Below are 14,860 nucleotides of genomic sequence, written 5' to 3' on the forward strand. Positions count from 1 at the left end.
ATGTTGAACACACAAATTGCATCGCAATTCAATATTACAGGCCCAGCAAACTTCTCTTGAATTGACTAACTCAACTGTCGACCAAGGGTAAATGTTCTCCTGGGAGTCAAGTTGTTTCTTTCTGATGCACCTATACCATTTTACTGTAACCTTCGCACCCTCACAGTGAATGTCGAACACACAAATTGCGTTGCGATTCAATATTACAGGCTCCAGCAGACTTCTCTTGAAGTGATTAACTCAGCTGTCGACCAAGAATATTTGTTCTCCTGGGAGTCTAGTTGCTTGTTTCCCATGCACAAATGCCACTTTACTGTAACCCTCGCACCCTCACAGTGAATGTCGAACACACAAATTGGCTCGTGATTCAATATTACAGGTATCAGCAGTCTTCTCTTGAAACGACCATTACAGGTATGGTCCCCATATAAATGTTCTCCTGGGAGTCAAGTTGCTTGTTTCCGATGCACCAATGTCACTTTACTATAACCCTCGCACCCTCACAGTGAATGTCGAACACACAAATTGCGTCGCGATTCAATACTACAGGCTCCAGCAGACTTCTATTGAAGTGACTAACTCAGCTGTCGACCAAGGATATCTGTTCTCCTGGGAGTCAAGTTGTTGTTTCCGATGAACCAATGCCACTTTACTGTAACCCTCGCACCCTCAGAGTGAATGTCGAACACACAAATTGCCTCGCTATTCAATATTGCAAGCTCCAGCAGACTTCTCTTGAAGTGACTAACTCACCTTCGACCAATGATAAATGTTCTCCTGGGAGTCAAGTTGCTTGTTTCCGATGCACCAATGCCACTTTACTGTAACCCTCGAATTCTCACAGTGAATGTCGAACGCACGAATTGCGTCGCGATTCAATATTTCAGGTGACAGCAGACTTCTCTTGAAACGACCATTACAGGTATTGTCCCCATATAAATGATCTGTTGAGAGTCAAGTTGCTTGTTCCTGTTGCACCAATGCCACTTTACTGTAACCTTCGCACCCTCACACTGAATATCAAATACACAAATTGCGACGCGATTCAATATTACAGGCTCCAGCAAATTTCTCTTGAAGTGACTAACTCAGCTGTCGACCAAGGATGAATTATCTCCTGGGAGTCAAGTTGCTTCTTTCAGATGCACCAAAGATACATTAAGGTAACTCTCGCACCCTCACAGTGGATGTCGAACTCACAAATTACGTCGTGATTCAATATTACATGCTCCGGCAGACTTCTCTTGAAATAACTAACTCAGCTGTCGACCAAGGATATCTGTTCTCCTGGGAGTCAAGTTGTTGTTTCCGATGAACCAATGCCACTCTACTGTAACCCTCGCACCCTCAGAGTGAATGTCGAACACACAAATTGCCTCGCTATTCAATATTGCAAGCTACAGCAGACTTCTCTTGAAGTGACTAACTCAGCTGTCGACCAAGGATAAATGTTCTCCTGGGTGTCAAGTTGCTTGTTTGCGATGCACCAATGCCACTTCACTGTAACCCTCGCACCCTCACAGTGAATGGCGAACACACAAATTGTGTCGCGATTCAATATTACAAGTGTCAGCAGACTTCTCTTGAAACGACCATTACAAGTATGGTCCCCATATAAATGTTCTAATGAGAGTCTAGTTGCTTCTTTCCAATGCACCAATGCTACTTTACTGTAAACATCGCACCCTCAAAGTGAATGTCGAACACACAAAATGCGTCGCGATTCAATATAACAGGCACCAGCAGACTTCTATTGAAGTGACTAACTCAGCTGTCGACCGAGGATAAATGTCCCCTGGGAGTCAAGTTGCTTATTTCCGATGCACCAATGCCGCTTTACTGTAACCCTCCCACCCTCACAGTGAATATCGAACACACAAATTGCGTCACGATTCAATATTACAGGCTCCAGGAGACTTCTCTTGGAGTGACTAACTCAGCTGTCGAACAAGGATAAATGTTCTCCTGGGAGTCAAGTTGCTTGTTTCCGATGCACCAATGCCACTTTACTTTAACCCTCACACCCTCACAGTGGATGTCAAACACACAAATTGCGTCGCGATTCAATATTACAGGCTCCAGAAGACTTCTCTTGAGGTGACTAACTCAGCTGTCGACCAAGGATAAATGGTCTCCTGGGAGTCAAGTTGCTTGTTCCCGATGCACCAATGCCACTTTACTGTAACCCTCACACCCTCACAGAGAATGTCGAACACACAAATTGCGTCGCGATTCAATATTACAGGCTCAAGCAGGCTTCTCTGTAATTGTCTGACTCAGCTGTCGACCAAGGATAAATGTTCTCGTGGGAGTCAAGTTGCTTGTTTCTGATGCACCAATGCCACTTTACTGTAACACTCGCACCCTCACAGTGAATGTTGAACACACAATTTGCGTCGCGATTCAATATTACAGGCTCCAGCAGACTTCTCTTGAAGTGACTAAATCAACTGTCGACCAAGGAAAAATGTTCTCCTGGGAGTCAAGTTGCTTGTTTCCGATGCACCAGTGAGAATTTACTATAACCCTAACACTCTCACAGTGAATGTCAAGCACACAAATTGCGTCTGGATTCAATATTACAGGCTCCAGCAGACTTCTCTTGAAGTGAATAACTTAGCTGTCAACCAAAGATAAATGTTTTGCTGGGAGTCAAGTTGCTTGTTTCCGATGCACCAACGCTACTTTACTGTAACTCTCACACCCTCACAGTGAATGTCGAACACACAAATTGCGTCGCGATTCAATATTACAGGCTCCAGAAGACTTCTCTTGAGGTGACTAACTCATTTGTGGAACAAGGATAAATGTTCTCCTGGGAGTCAAGTTCCTTGTTTCCGATGCACCAATGCCACATTACTGTAACCCTTTCACCCACACAGTGAATGTCGAACACAAATTGCGTCACGATTCGATATTACAGGCTCCAGCAGATTTCTCTATAATTGTCTAACACAGAAGTCGACCATGGATAAATGTTCTCCTGGGAGTCAAGTTGCTTGTTTTCGATGCACCAATGCCAGTTTACTGTAACCTTCACACCCTCACAGTGAATGTCGAACACACATATTGCGTCGCGATTCAATATTACAGACTCCAGCAGACTTCTCTTGAGGTGAGTAACTCAGCTGTCGACCAAGGATAAATGTTCTCCTGGGAGTCAAGTTGCTTGTTTCCGATGCACCAATGCCACTTTACTGTAACCCTCGCACCCTCAGAGTGAATGTCGAACACACAAATTGCCTCGCTATTCAATATTGCAAGCTCCAGCAGACTTCTCTTGAAGTGACTAACTCAGCTGTCGACCAAGGATAAATGTTCTCCTGGGAGTCAAGTTGCTTGTTTCCGATGCACCAATGCCACTTTACTGTAACCCTCGAATCCTCACAGTGAATGTCGAATGCACGAATTGCGTCGCGATTCAATATTTCAGGTGACAGCAGACTTCTCTTGAAACGACCATTACAGGTATTGTCCCCATATAAATGTTCTGTTGAGAGTCAAGTTGCTTGTTCCTGTTGCACCAATGCCACTTTACTGTAAACTTCGTACCCTCACACTGAATATCAAACACACAAATTGCAACGCGATTCAATATTACAGGCTCCAGCAAACTTCTCTTGAAGTGACTAACTCAGCTGTCGACCAAGGATGAATAATCTCCTGGGAGTCAAGTTGCTTCTTTCAGATGCACCAAAGATACATTACTGTAACTCTCACACCCTCACAGTGGTTGTCGAACTCACATATTACGTCGCGATTCAATATTACAGGCTCCAGCAAACTTCTATTGAAGTAACTAACCCAGCTGTCGACCAAGGATAAATGTTCTTCTGGGAGTCAAGTTTCTTGTTTTCGATGCACCAATGCGACTTTACTGTAACCCTCGCACCCTCACAGTGAATGTCGAACACACAAATTGTGTTACAATTCAATATTACAGGTGTCAGCAGATTTCTCTTGAAACGACCATTACAAGTATGGTCCCCATATAAATGTTCTGTTGAGAGTCACGTTGCTGGTTTTCGATGCACCAACGCCACTTTACTGTAACCCTCGCACCCTCACAGTGAGAGTCGAACACACAAATTGTGACGCGATTCAATATTACAAGTGGCAGCAGACTTCTCTTGAAACGACCATTACAAGTATGGAACCCATATAAATGTTCTGTTGAGAGTCAAGTTGCTTCTTTCCAATGCACCAATGCTACTTTACTGTAAACATCGCACCCTCACAGTGAATGTCGAACACACAAATTGCGTCGCGATTCAATATTACAAGCACCAGCAGACTTCTATTGAAGTGACTAACTCAGCGGTCGACCGAGGATAAATGTCCCCTGGGAGTCAAGTTGCTTATTTCCGATGCACCAATGCCACTTTACTGTAACCCTCCCACCCTCACAGTGAATGTCGAACACACAAATTACGTCACGATTCAATATTACAGGCTGCAGAAGACTTCTCTTGAGGTGACTAACTCAGCTGTCGACCAAGGATAAATGGTCTCCTGGGAGTCAAGTTGCTTGTTTCCGAATCACCAATGCCACTTTACTGTAACCCTCGCACCCTCATAGAGAAAGTCGAACACACAAATTGCGTCGCGATTCAATATTACAGGCTCCAGCAGGCTTCTGTATAATTGTCTGACTCAGCTGTCGACCAAGGATAAATGTTCTCGTGGGAGTCAAGTTGCTTGTTTCTGATGCACCAATGCCACTTTACTATAACACTCGCACCCTCACAGTGAATGTTGAACACACAAATTGCGTCGCGATTCAATATTACAGGCTCCAGCAGGCTTCTCTATAATTGTCTGACTCAGCTGTCGACCAAGGATAAATGTTCTCGTGGGAGTCAAGTTGCTTGTTTCCGAATCACCAATGCCACTTTACTGTAACCCTCGCACCCTCATAGAGAAAGTCGAACACACAAATTGCGTCGCGATTCAATATTACAGGCTCCAGCAGGCTTCTCTATAATTGTCTGACTCAGCTGTCGACCAAGGATATATGTTCTCCTGGGAGTCAAGTTGCTTGTTTCCTATGCACCAATGCCACTTTACTGTAACCCTCGGACCCTCACAATGAATTTCGAACACAAAAATTGCATCGTGTTTCAATATTACAGGCTCCAGCAGACTTCTCTAGAAGTGACAAACTCAGCTGTCGACCAAGAATAAATGTTCTCCTGGGAGTCAAGGTGCTTGTTTCCGATGCACCAATGCCACTTTACTGTAACCCTCGCACCCTCACAGTGAATGTCGAACATACAAATTGCGTCGTGATTCAATATTACAGGCTCCAGAAGACTTCTATTGATGTGACTAACTCAGCTGTCGACCAAGGATAAATGTTCCCTTGGGAGTCAAGTTGCTTATTTCCGATGCACCAATACCACTTTACTGTAACCCTCCCACCTTCACAGTGAATGTCGAACACACAAACTGTGTCACGATTCAATATTACAGGCTCCAGCAGACTTCTCTTGAAGTGACTAACTCAGCTGTCGACCAAGGATAAATGTTCTCCTGGGAGTCAAGTTGCTTGTTTCCGATGCACCAATGCCACTTTACTGTAACCCTCACACCCTCACAGTGAATGTCGAACACACATATTGCGTCGCGATTCAATATTACAGGCTCCAGCAGAATTCTCTTGGAGTGTCTAACTCAGGTGTCGACCAAGAATAAATGTTCTCCTGGGAGTCAAGTTGCTTGTTTCCGATGCACCAATGCCACTTTACTGTAACCCTCGCACCCTCACAGAGAATGTCGAACACACAAATTGCGTCGCAATTCAATATTACAGGCTCCAGCAGACTTCTCTATAATTGTCTGACTCAGCTGTCGACCAAGGATAAATGTTCTCCTGGGAGTCAATATGCTTGTTTCCGATGCACCAATGCCACTTTACTGTAACACTCGCACCCTCACAGTGGATGTTGAACACACAAATTGCATCGCGATTCAATATTACAGGCTCCAGCAGACTTCTCTTGAAGTGACGAAATCAACTGTCGACCAAGAAAAAATGTTCTCCTGGGAGTCAAGTTGCTTGTTTCCGATGCACCAATACCACTTTACTGTAACCCTCGCACCCTCACAGTGAATGTCGAACACACAAATTGCGTCACGATTCCATATTACAGGCTCCAGCATACTTCTCTTGAAGTGACTAACTCAGCTGTCGACCAAGGATAAATGTTCTCCTGAGTCAAGTTGCTTGTTTCCGATGCACCAACGCTACTTTACTGTAACCCTCACACCCTCACAGTGAATGTCGAACACACAAATTGCGTCGCGATTCAATATTACAGGTTCCAACAGACTTCTCTTGAAGTGACTAACTCCGCTGTCGACCAAGGATAAATGTTCTCCTGGAAGTCAAGTTGCTTCTTTCCGATGCACCAATGCCACTTTACTGTAACCCTCGAATCCTCACAGTGAATGTCGAATGCACGAATTGCGTCGCGATTCAATATTACAGGCTCCAGAAGACTTCTATTGATGTGACTAACTCAGCTGTCGACCAAGGATAAATGTTCCCTTAGGAGTCAAGTTGCTTATTTCCGATGCACCAATACCACTTTACTGTAACCCTCCCACCTTCACAGTGAATGTCGAACACACAAACTGTGTCACGATTCAATATTACAGGCTCCAGCAGACTTCTCTTGAAGTGAGTAACTCAGCTGTCGACCAGGGATAAATGTTCTCCTGGGAGTCAAGTTGCTTGTTTCCGATGCACCAATGCCACTTTACTGTAACCCTCACACCCTCACAGTGAATGTCGAACACACATATTGCGTCGCGATTCAATATTACAGACTCCAGAAGACTTCTCTTGAGGTGACTAACTCAGCTGTCGACCAAGGATAAATGGTCTCCTGGGAGTCAAGTTGCTTGTATCCGATGAACCAATGCCACTATACCGTAACCCTCGCACCCTCACAGTGAATGTCGACCACACAAATTGCGTCGCGATTCAATATTACAGGCACCAGCAGACCTCTCTTGAAGTGACTAACTCAACTGTCGACCAAGAAAAATGTTCTCCTGCGAGTCAAGTATCTTGTATCCGATGCACCAAAGAGAATTTACTATAACACTAACACTCTCACAGTGAATGTCAAGCACACAAATTGCGTCTCGATTCAATATTACAGGCTCCTGCGGACTTCTCTTGAAGTGAATAACTTAGCTGTCAACCAAGGATAAATGTTCTCCTGGGAGTCAAGTTGCTTGTTTCGATGCACCAATGCCACTTTACTGTAACCCTCGCACCCTCACAGTGAATGTTGAACACACAAATTGCATCGCGATTCAATATTACAGGCTCCAGAAAACTTCTCTTGAATTGACTAACTCAACTGTCGACCAAGGGTAAATGTTCTCCTGGGAGTCAAGTTGCTTCTTTCTGATGCACCTATACCACTTTACTGTAACCCTCGCACCCTCACAGTGAATGTCGCACACACAAATTGCGTCGCGATTCAATATTACAGGCTCCAGCAGACTTCTCTTGAAGTGATTAACTCAGCTGTCGACCAAGGATAAATGTTCTCCTGGGAGTGTAGTTGCTTGTTTCCCAAGCACCAATGCCACTTTACTGTAACCCTCGCACCCTCACAGTGAATGTCGAACACACAAATTGGCTCGTGAATCAATATTACAGGTATCAGCAGTCTTCACTTGAAACGACCGATACAGGTATGGTCCATATATAAATGTTCTCCTGGGAGTCAAGTTGCTTGTTTCCGATGCACCAATGTCACTTTACTATAACCCTCGCACCCTCACAGTGAATGTCGAACACACAAATTGCGTCGCGATTAAATATTACAGGCTCCAGCAGACTTCTCTTGAAGTGACTAACTCAGCTGTCGACCAAGGATATCTGTTCTCCTGGGAGCCAAGTTGCTTGTTTCCGATGCACCAATGCCACTTTACTGTAACCCTCGCACCCTCAGAATGAATGGCAAACACAAAAATTGCCTCGCTATTCAATATTGCAAGCTCCAGCAGACTTCTCTTGAAGTGACTAACTCAGCTGTCGACCAAAGATAAATGTTCTCCTGGGAGTCAAGTTGCTTGTTTTCGATGCACCAATGCCACTTTACTGTAACCCTCGAATCCTCACAGTGAATGTCGAACGCACGAATTGCGTCACGATTCAATATTACAGGCTCCAGCAGAATTCTCTTGGAGTGACTAACTCAGGTGTCGACCAAGGATAAATGTTCTTCTGAGAGTCAAGTTGCTTGTTTCTGATGCACCAATGCCACTTTACTGTAACCCTCGCACCCTCACAGTGAATGTCGAACACACAAATTGTGTTACAATTCAATATTACAGGTGTCAGCAGATTTCTCTTGAAACGACCATTACAAGTATGGTCCCCATATAAATGTTCTGTTGAGAGTCACGTTGCTTGTTTTCGATGCACCAATGCCACTTTACTGTAACCCTCGCACCCTCACAGTGAATGTCGAACACACAAATTGTGACGCGATTCAATATTACAAGTGTCAGCAGACTTCTCTTGAAACGACCATTACAAGTATGGTCTCCATATAAATGTTCTGTTGAGAGTCAAGTTGCTTCTTTCCAATGCACCAATGCTACTTTACTGTAAACATTGCACCCTCACAGTGAATGTCGAACACACAAATTACGTCGCGATTCAATATTACAGGCACCAGCAGACCACTATTGAAGTGACTGACTCAGCAGTCGACCGAGGATAAATGTCCCCTGGGAGTCAAGTTGCTTATTTCCGATGCACCAATGCCACTTTACTGTAACCCTCCCACCCTCACAGTGAATGTTGAACACACAAATTGCGTCACGATTCAATATTACAGGCTCCAGCAGAATTCTCTTGGAGTGACTAACTCAGGTGTAGACCAAGAATAAATGTTCTCCTGGGAGTCAAGTTGCTTGTTTCCGATGCACCAATGCCACTTTACTGTAACCCTCGCACCCTCACAGAGAATGTCGAACACACAAAATGCGTCGCAATTCAATATTACAGGCTCCAGCAGGCTTCTCTATAATTGTCTGACTCAGCTGTCGACCAAGGATAAATGTTCTCCTGGGAGTCAAGTTGCTTGTTTCCGATGCACCAAAGCCACTTTACTGTAACACTCGCACCCTCACAGTGGATGTTGAACACACAAATTGCATCGCGATTCAATATTACAGGCTCCAGCAGACTTCTCTTGAAGTGACTAAATCAACTGTCGACCAAGAAAAAATGTTCTCCTGGGAGTCAAGTTGCTTGTTTCCGATGCACCAATGAGAATTTACTATAACCCTAACACTCTCACAGTGAATGTCAAGCACACAAATTGCGTCTCGATTCAATATTACAGGCTCCAGCAGACTTCTCTTGAAGTGAATAACTTAGCTGTCAACCAAGGATAAATGTTTTGCTGGGAGTCAAGTTGCTTGTTTCCGATGCACCAATACCACTTTACTGTAACCCTCGCACCCTCACAGTGAATGTCGAACACACAAATTGCGTCACGAGTCCATATTACAGGCTCCAGCATACTTCTCTTGAAGTGACTAACTCAGCTGTCGACCAAGGATAAATGTTCTCCTGAGTCAAGTTGCTTGTTTCCGATGCACCAACGCTACTTTACTGTAACCCTCACACCCTCACAGTGAATGTCGAACACACAAATTGCGTCGCGATTCAATATTACAGGCTCCAGAAGACTTCTCTTGAGGTGACTAACTCAGCTGTAGACCAAGGATAACGGTTATCCTCGGATTCAAGTTGCTTGCTTCCGATGCACCGATGCCACTTTACTGTAACCGTCGCACCCTCACAGTGAATGTAGAAGACACGATTTGCGTCGCGATTCAATGTTACAGGTTCCAACAGACTTCTCTTGAAGTGACTAACTCCGCTGTCGACCAAGGATAAATGTTCTCCTGGAAGTCAAGTTGCTTCTTTCCGATGCACCAATGCCACTTTACTGTAACCCTCGAATCCTCACAGTGAATGTCGAATGCACGAATTGCGTCGCGATTCAATATTACAGGCTCCAGAAGACTTCTCTTGAGGTGACTAACTCAGCTGTCGACCAAGGATAAATGGTCTCCTGGGAGTCAAGTTGTTGTTTCCGAATCACCAATGCCACTTTACTGTAACCCTCGCACCCTCATAGAGAATGTCGAACACACAAATTGCGTCGCGATTCAATATTACAGGCTCCAGCAGGCTTCTCTATAATTGTCTGACTCAGCTGTCGACCAAGGATAAATATTCTCGTGGGAGTCAAGTTGCTTGTTTCTGATGCACCAATGCCACTTTACTGTAACACACGCACCCTCACAGTGAATGTTGAACACACAAATTGCGTCGCGATTCAATATTACAGGCTCCAGCATACTTCTCTTGAAGTGACTAAGTCAGCTGTCGACCAAGGATAAATGTTCTCCTGGGAGTCAAGTTGCTTGTTTCCGATGCACCAACGCTACTTTACTGTAACCCTCACACCCTCACAGTGAATGTCGAACACACAAATTGCGTCGCGATTCAATATTACAGGCTCCAGAAGATTTCTCTTGAGGTGACTAACTCAGCTGTCGAACAAGGATAAATGTTCTCCTGGGAGTCAAGTTCCTTGTTTCCGATGCACCTATGCCACTTTACTGTAACCCTTTCACCCTCACAGTGAATGTCGAACACAAATTGCGTCACGATTCGATATTACAGGCTCCAACAGATTTCTCTATAATTGTCTAACTCAGAAGTCGACCAAGGATAAATGTTCTCCTGGGAGTCAAGTTGCTTGTTTTTGATGCACCAATGCCAGTTTACTGTAACCCTCGCACCCTCACAGTGAATGTTGAACATACAAATTGCATCGCGATTTAATAATACAGGCTCCAGCAAACTTCTCTTGAAGTGACTAACTCAACTGTCGACCAAGGATATATGTTCTCCTGGGAGTCAAGTTGCTTGTTTCCTATGCACCAATGCCACTTTACTGTAACCCTCGGACCCTCACAATGAATTTCGAACACAAAAATTGCATCGTGTTTCAATATTACAGGCTCCAGCAGACTTCTCTAGAAGTGACAAACTCAGCTGTCGACCAAGAATAAATGTTCTCCTGGGAGTCAAGGTGCTTGTTTCCGATGCACCAATGCCACTTTACTGTAACCCTCGCACCCTCACAGTGAATGTCGAACATACAAATTGCGTCGCGATTCAATATTACAGTCTCCAGCAGACATCTCTTCAAGTGATTAACTCAGCTGTCGACCAAGGATAAATGTTCTCCTGGGAGTCAAGTTGCTTCTTTCTGATGCACCAATACCACTTAACTGTAACCCTCACACCCTCACAGTGAATGTCGAACACACAAATTGCGTCGTGTTTCAATATTACAGGCTCCAGAAGACTTCTCTTGAGGTGACTAACTCAGATGTTGACCAATGAAAAATGTTCTCCTGGGAGTCAAGTTGCTTGCTTCCGATGCACCGATGCCACGTTACTGTAACCCTCGCACCCTCACAGTGACTGTAGAAGACACGATTTGCGTCGCGATTCAATGTTACAGGTTCCAACTGACTCTACTTGAAGTGACTAACTCAGCTGTCGACCAAGGATAAATGTTCTCCTGGAAGTCAAGTTGCTTCTTTCCCATGCACCAATGCTACAGTACTGTAACCATCGCACCGTCACAGTGAATGTCGAGCACACAAATTGCGTCGCGATTCAATATTACAGGCTCCAGCAGACTTCTCTTGAAGTGACTAACTCAGCTGTCGACCAATTATAAATGTTCTCCTGGGAGTCAAGTTGCTTGTTTCCGATGCACCAATGCCACTTTACTGTAACCCTCACACCCTCACAGTGAATGTCGAACACACATATTGCGTCGCGATTCAATATTACAGACTCCAGAAGACTTCTCTTGAGGTGACTAACTCAGCTGTCGACCAAGGATAAATGGTCTCCTGGGAGTCAAGTTGCTTGTATCCGATGCACCAATGCCACTATACCGTAACCCTCGCACCCTCACAGTGAATGTCGACCACACAAATTGCGTCGCGATTCAATATTACAGGCTCCAGCAGACCTCTCTTGAAGTGACTAACTCAACTGTCGACCAAGAAAAATGTTCTCCTGCGAGTCAAGTATCTTGTATCCGATGCACCAAAGAGAATTTACTATAACACTAACACTCTCACAGTGAATGTCAAGCACACAAATTGCGTCTTGATTCAATATTACAGGCTCCTGCGGACTTCTCTTGAAGTGAATAACTTAGCTGTCAACCAAGGATAAATGTTCTCCTGGGAGTCAAGTTGCTTGTTTCGATGCACCAATGCCACTTTACTGTAACCCTCGCACCCTCACAGTGAATGTTGAACACACAAATTGCATCGCGATTCAATATTACAGGCTCCAGAAAACTTCTCTTGAATTGACTAACTCAACTGTCGACCAAGGGTAAATGTTCTCCTGGGAGTCAAGTTGCTTCTTTCTGATGCACCTATACCACTTTACTGTAACCCTCGCACCCTCACAGTGAATATCGAACACACAAATTGCGTCGCGATTCAATATTACAGGCTCCAGCAGACTTCTCTTGAAGTGATTAACTCAGCTGTCGACCAAGGATAAATGTTCTCCTGAGAGTGTAGTTGCTTGTTTCCCATGCACCAATGCCACTTTACTGTAACCCTCGCACCCTTACAGTGAATGTCGAACACACAAATTGGCTCGTGAATCAATATTACAGGTATCAGCAGTCTTCACTTGAAACGACCGATACAGGTATGGTCCATATATAAATGTTCTCCTGGGAGTCAAGTTGCTTGTTTCCGATGCACCAATGTCACTTTACTATAACCCTCGCACCCTCACAGTGAATGTCGAACACACAAATTGCGTCGCGATTAAATATTACAGGCTCCAGCAGACTTCTCTTGAAGTGACTAACTCAGCTGTCGACCAAGGATATCTGTTCTCCTGGGAGTCAAGTTGCTTGTTTCCGATGCACCAATGCCACTTTACTGTAACCCTCGCACCCTCAGAGTGAATGGCAAACACAAAAATTGCCTCGCTATTCAATATTGCAAGCTCCAGCAGACTTCTCTTGAAGTGACTAACTCAGCTGTCGACCAAAGATAAATGTTCTCCTGGGAGTCAAGTTGCTTGTTTTCGATGCACCAATGCCACTTTACTGTAACCCTCGAATCCTCACAGTGAATGTCGAACGCACGAATTGCGTCGCGATTCCATATTTCAGGTGACAGCAGACTTCTCTTGAAACGACCATTACAGTTATTGTCCCTATATAAATGTTCTGTTGAGAGTCAAGTTGCTTGTTCCTGTTGCACCAATGCCACTTTACTGTAACCTTCGTACCCTCACACAGAATATCAAACACACAAATTGCGACGTGATTCATTATTACAGGCTCCAGCAAACTTCTCTTGAAGTGACTTACTCAGCTGTCGACCAAGGATGAATAATCTCCTGGGAGTCAAGTTGCTTCTTTCCAATGCACCAAAGATACATTACTGTAACTCTCGCACCCTCACAGTGGATGTCGAACTCACAAATTACGTCGCGATTCAATATTACAGGCTCCGGCAGACTTCTCTTGAAGTGACTAACCCAGCTGTCGACCAAGGATAAATGTTCTTCTGGGAGTCAAGTTGCTTGTTTCCGATGCACCAATGCCACTTTACTGTAACCCTCGCACCCTCACAGTGAATGTCGAACACACAAATTGTGTTACAATTCAATATTACAGGTGTCAGCAGATTTCTCTTGAAACGACCATTACAAGTATGGTCCCCATATAAATGTTCTGTTGAGAGTCAAGTTGCTTCTTTCCAATGCACCAATGCTACTTTACTGTAAACATTGCACCCTCACAGTGAATGTCGAACACACAAATTACGTCGCGATTCAATATTACAGGCACCAGCAGACCACTATTGAAGTGACTAACTCAGCAGTCGACCGAGGATAAATGTCCCCTGGGAGTCAAGTTGCTTATTTCCGATGCACCAATGCCACTTTACTGTAACCCTCCCACCCTCACAGTGAATGTCGAACACACAAATTGCGTCACGATTCAATATTACAGGCTGCAGCAGAATTCTCTTCGAGTGACTAACTCAGGTGTCGACCAAGAATAAATGTTCTCCTGGGAGTCAAGTTGCTTGTTTCCGATGCACCAATGCCACTTTACTGTAACCCTCGCACCCTCACAGAGAATGTCGAACACACAAATTGCGTCGCAATTCAATATTACAGGCTCCAGCAGGCTTCTCTTGAAGTGACTAAATCAACTGTCGACCAAGAAAAAATGTTCTCCTGGGAGTCAAGTTGCTTGTTTCCGATGCACCAATGAGAATTTACTATAACCCTAACACTCTCACAGTGAATGTCAAGCACACAAATTGCGTCTCGATTCAATATTACAGGCTCCAGCTGACTTCTCTTGAAGTGAATAACATAGCTGTCAACCAAGGATAAATGTTTTGCTGGGAGTCAAGTTGCTTGTTTCCGATGCAACAATACCACTTTACTGTGACCCTCGCACCCTCACAGTGAATGTCGAACACACAAATTGCGTCACGATTCCATATTACAGGCTCCAGCATACTTCTCTTGAAGTGACTAACTCAGCTGTCGACCAAGGATAAATGTTCCCTTGGGAGTCAAGTTGCTTATTTCCGATGCACCAATACCACTTTACTGTAACCCTCCCACCTTCACAGTGAATGTCGAACACACAAACTGTGTCACGATTCAATATTACAGGCTCCAGCAGACTTCTCTTGAAGTGAGTAACCCAGCTGTCGACCAGGGATA

This window comes from Schistocerca cancellata, chromosome 4 (assembly GCF_023864275.1).
Source record: "Schistocerca cancellata isolate TAMUIC-IGC-003103 chromosome 4, iqSchCanc2.1, whole genome shotgun sequence".
NCBI lineage: Eukaryota > Metazoa > Arthropoda > Insecta > Orthoptera > Acrididae > Schistocerca > Schistocerca cancellata.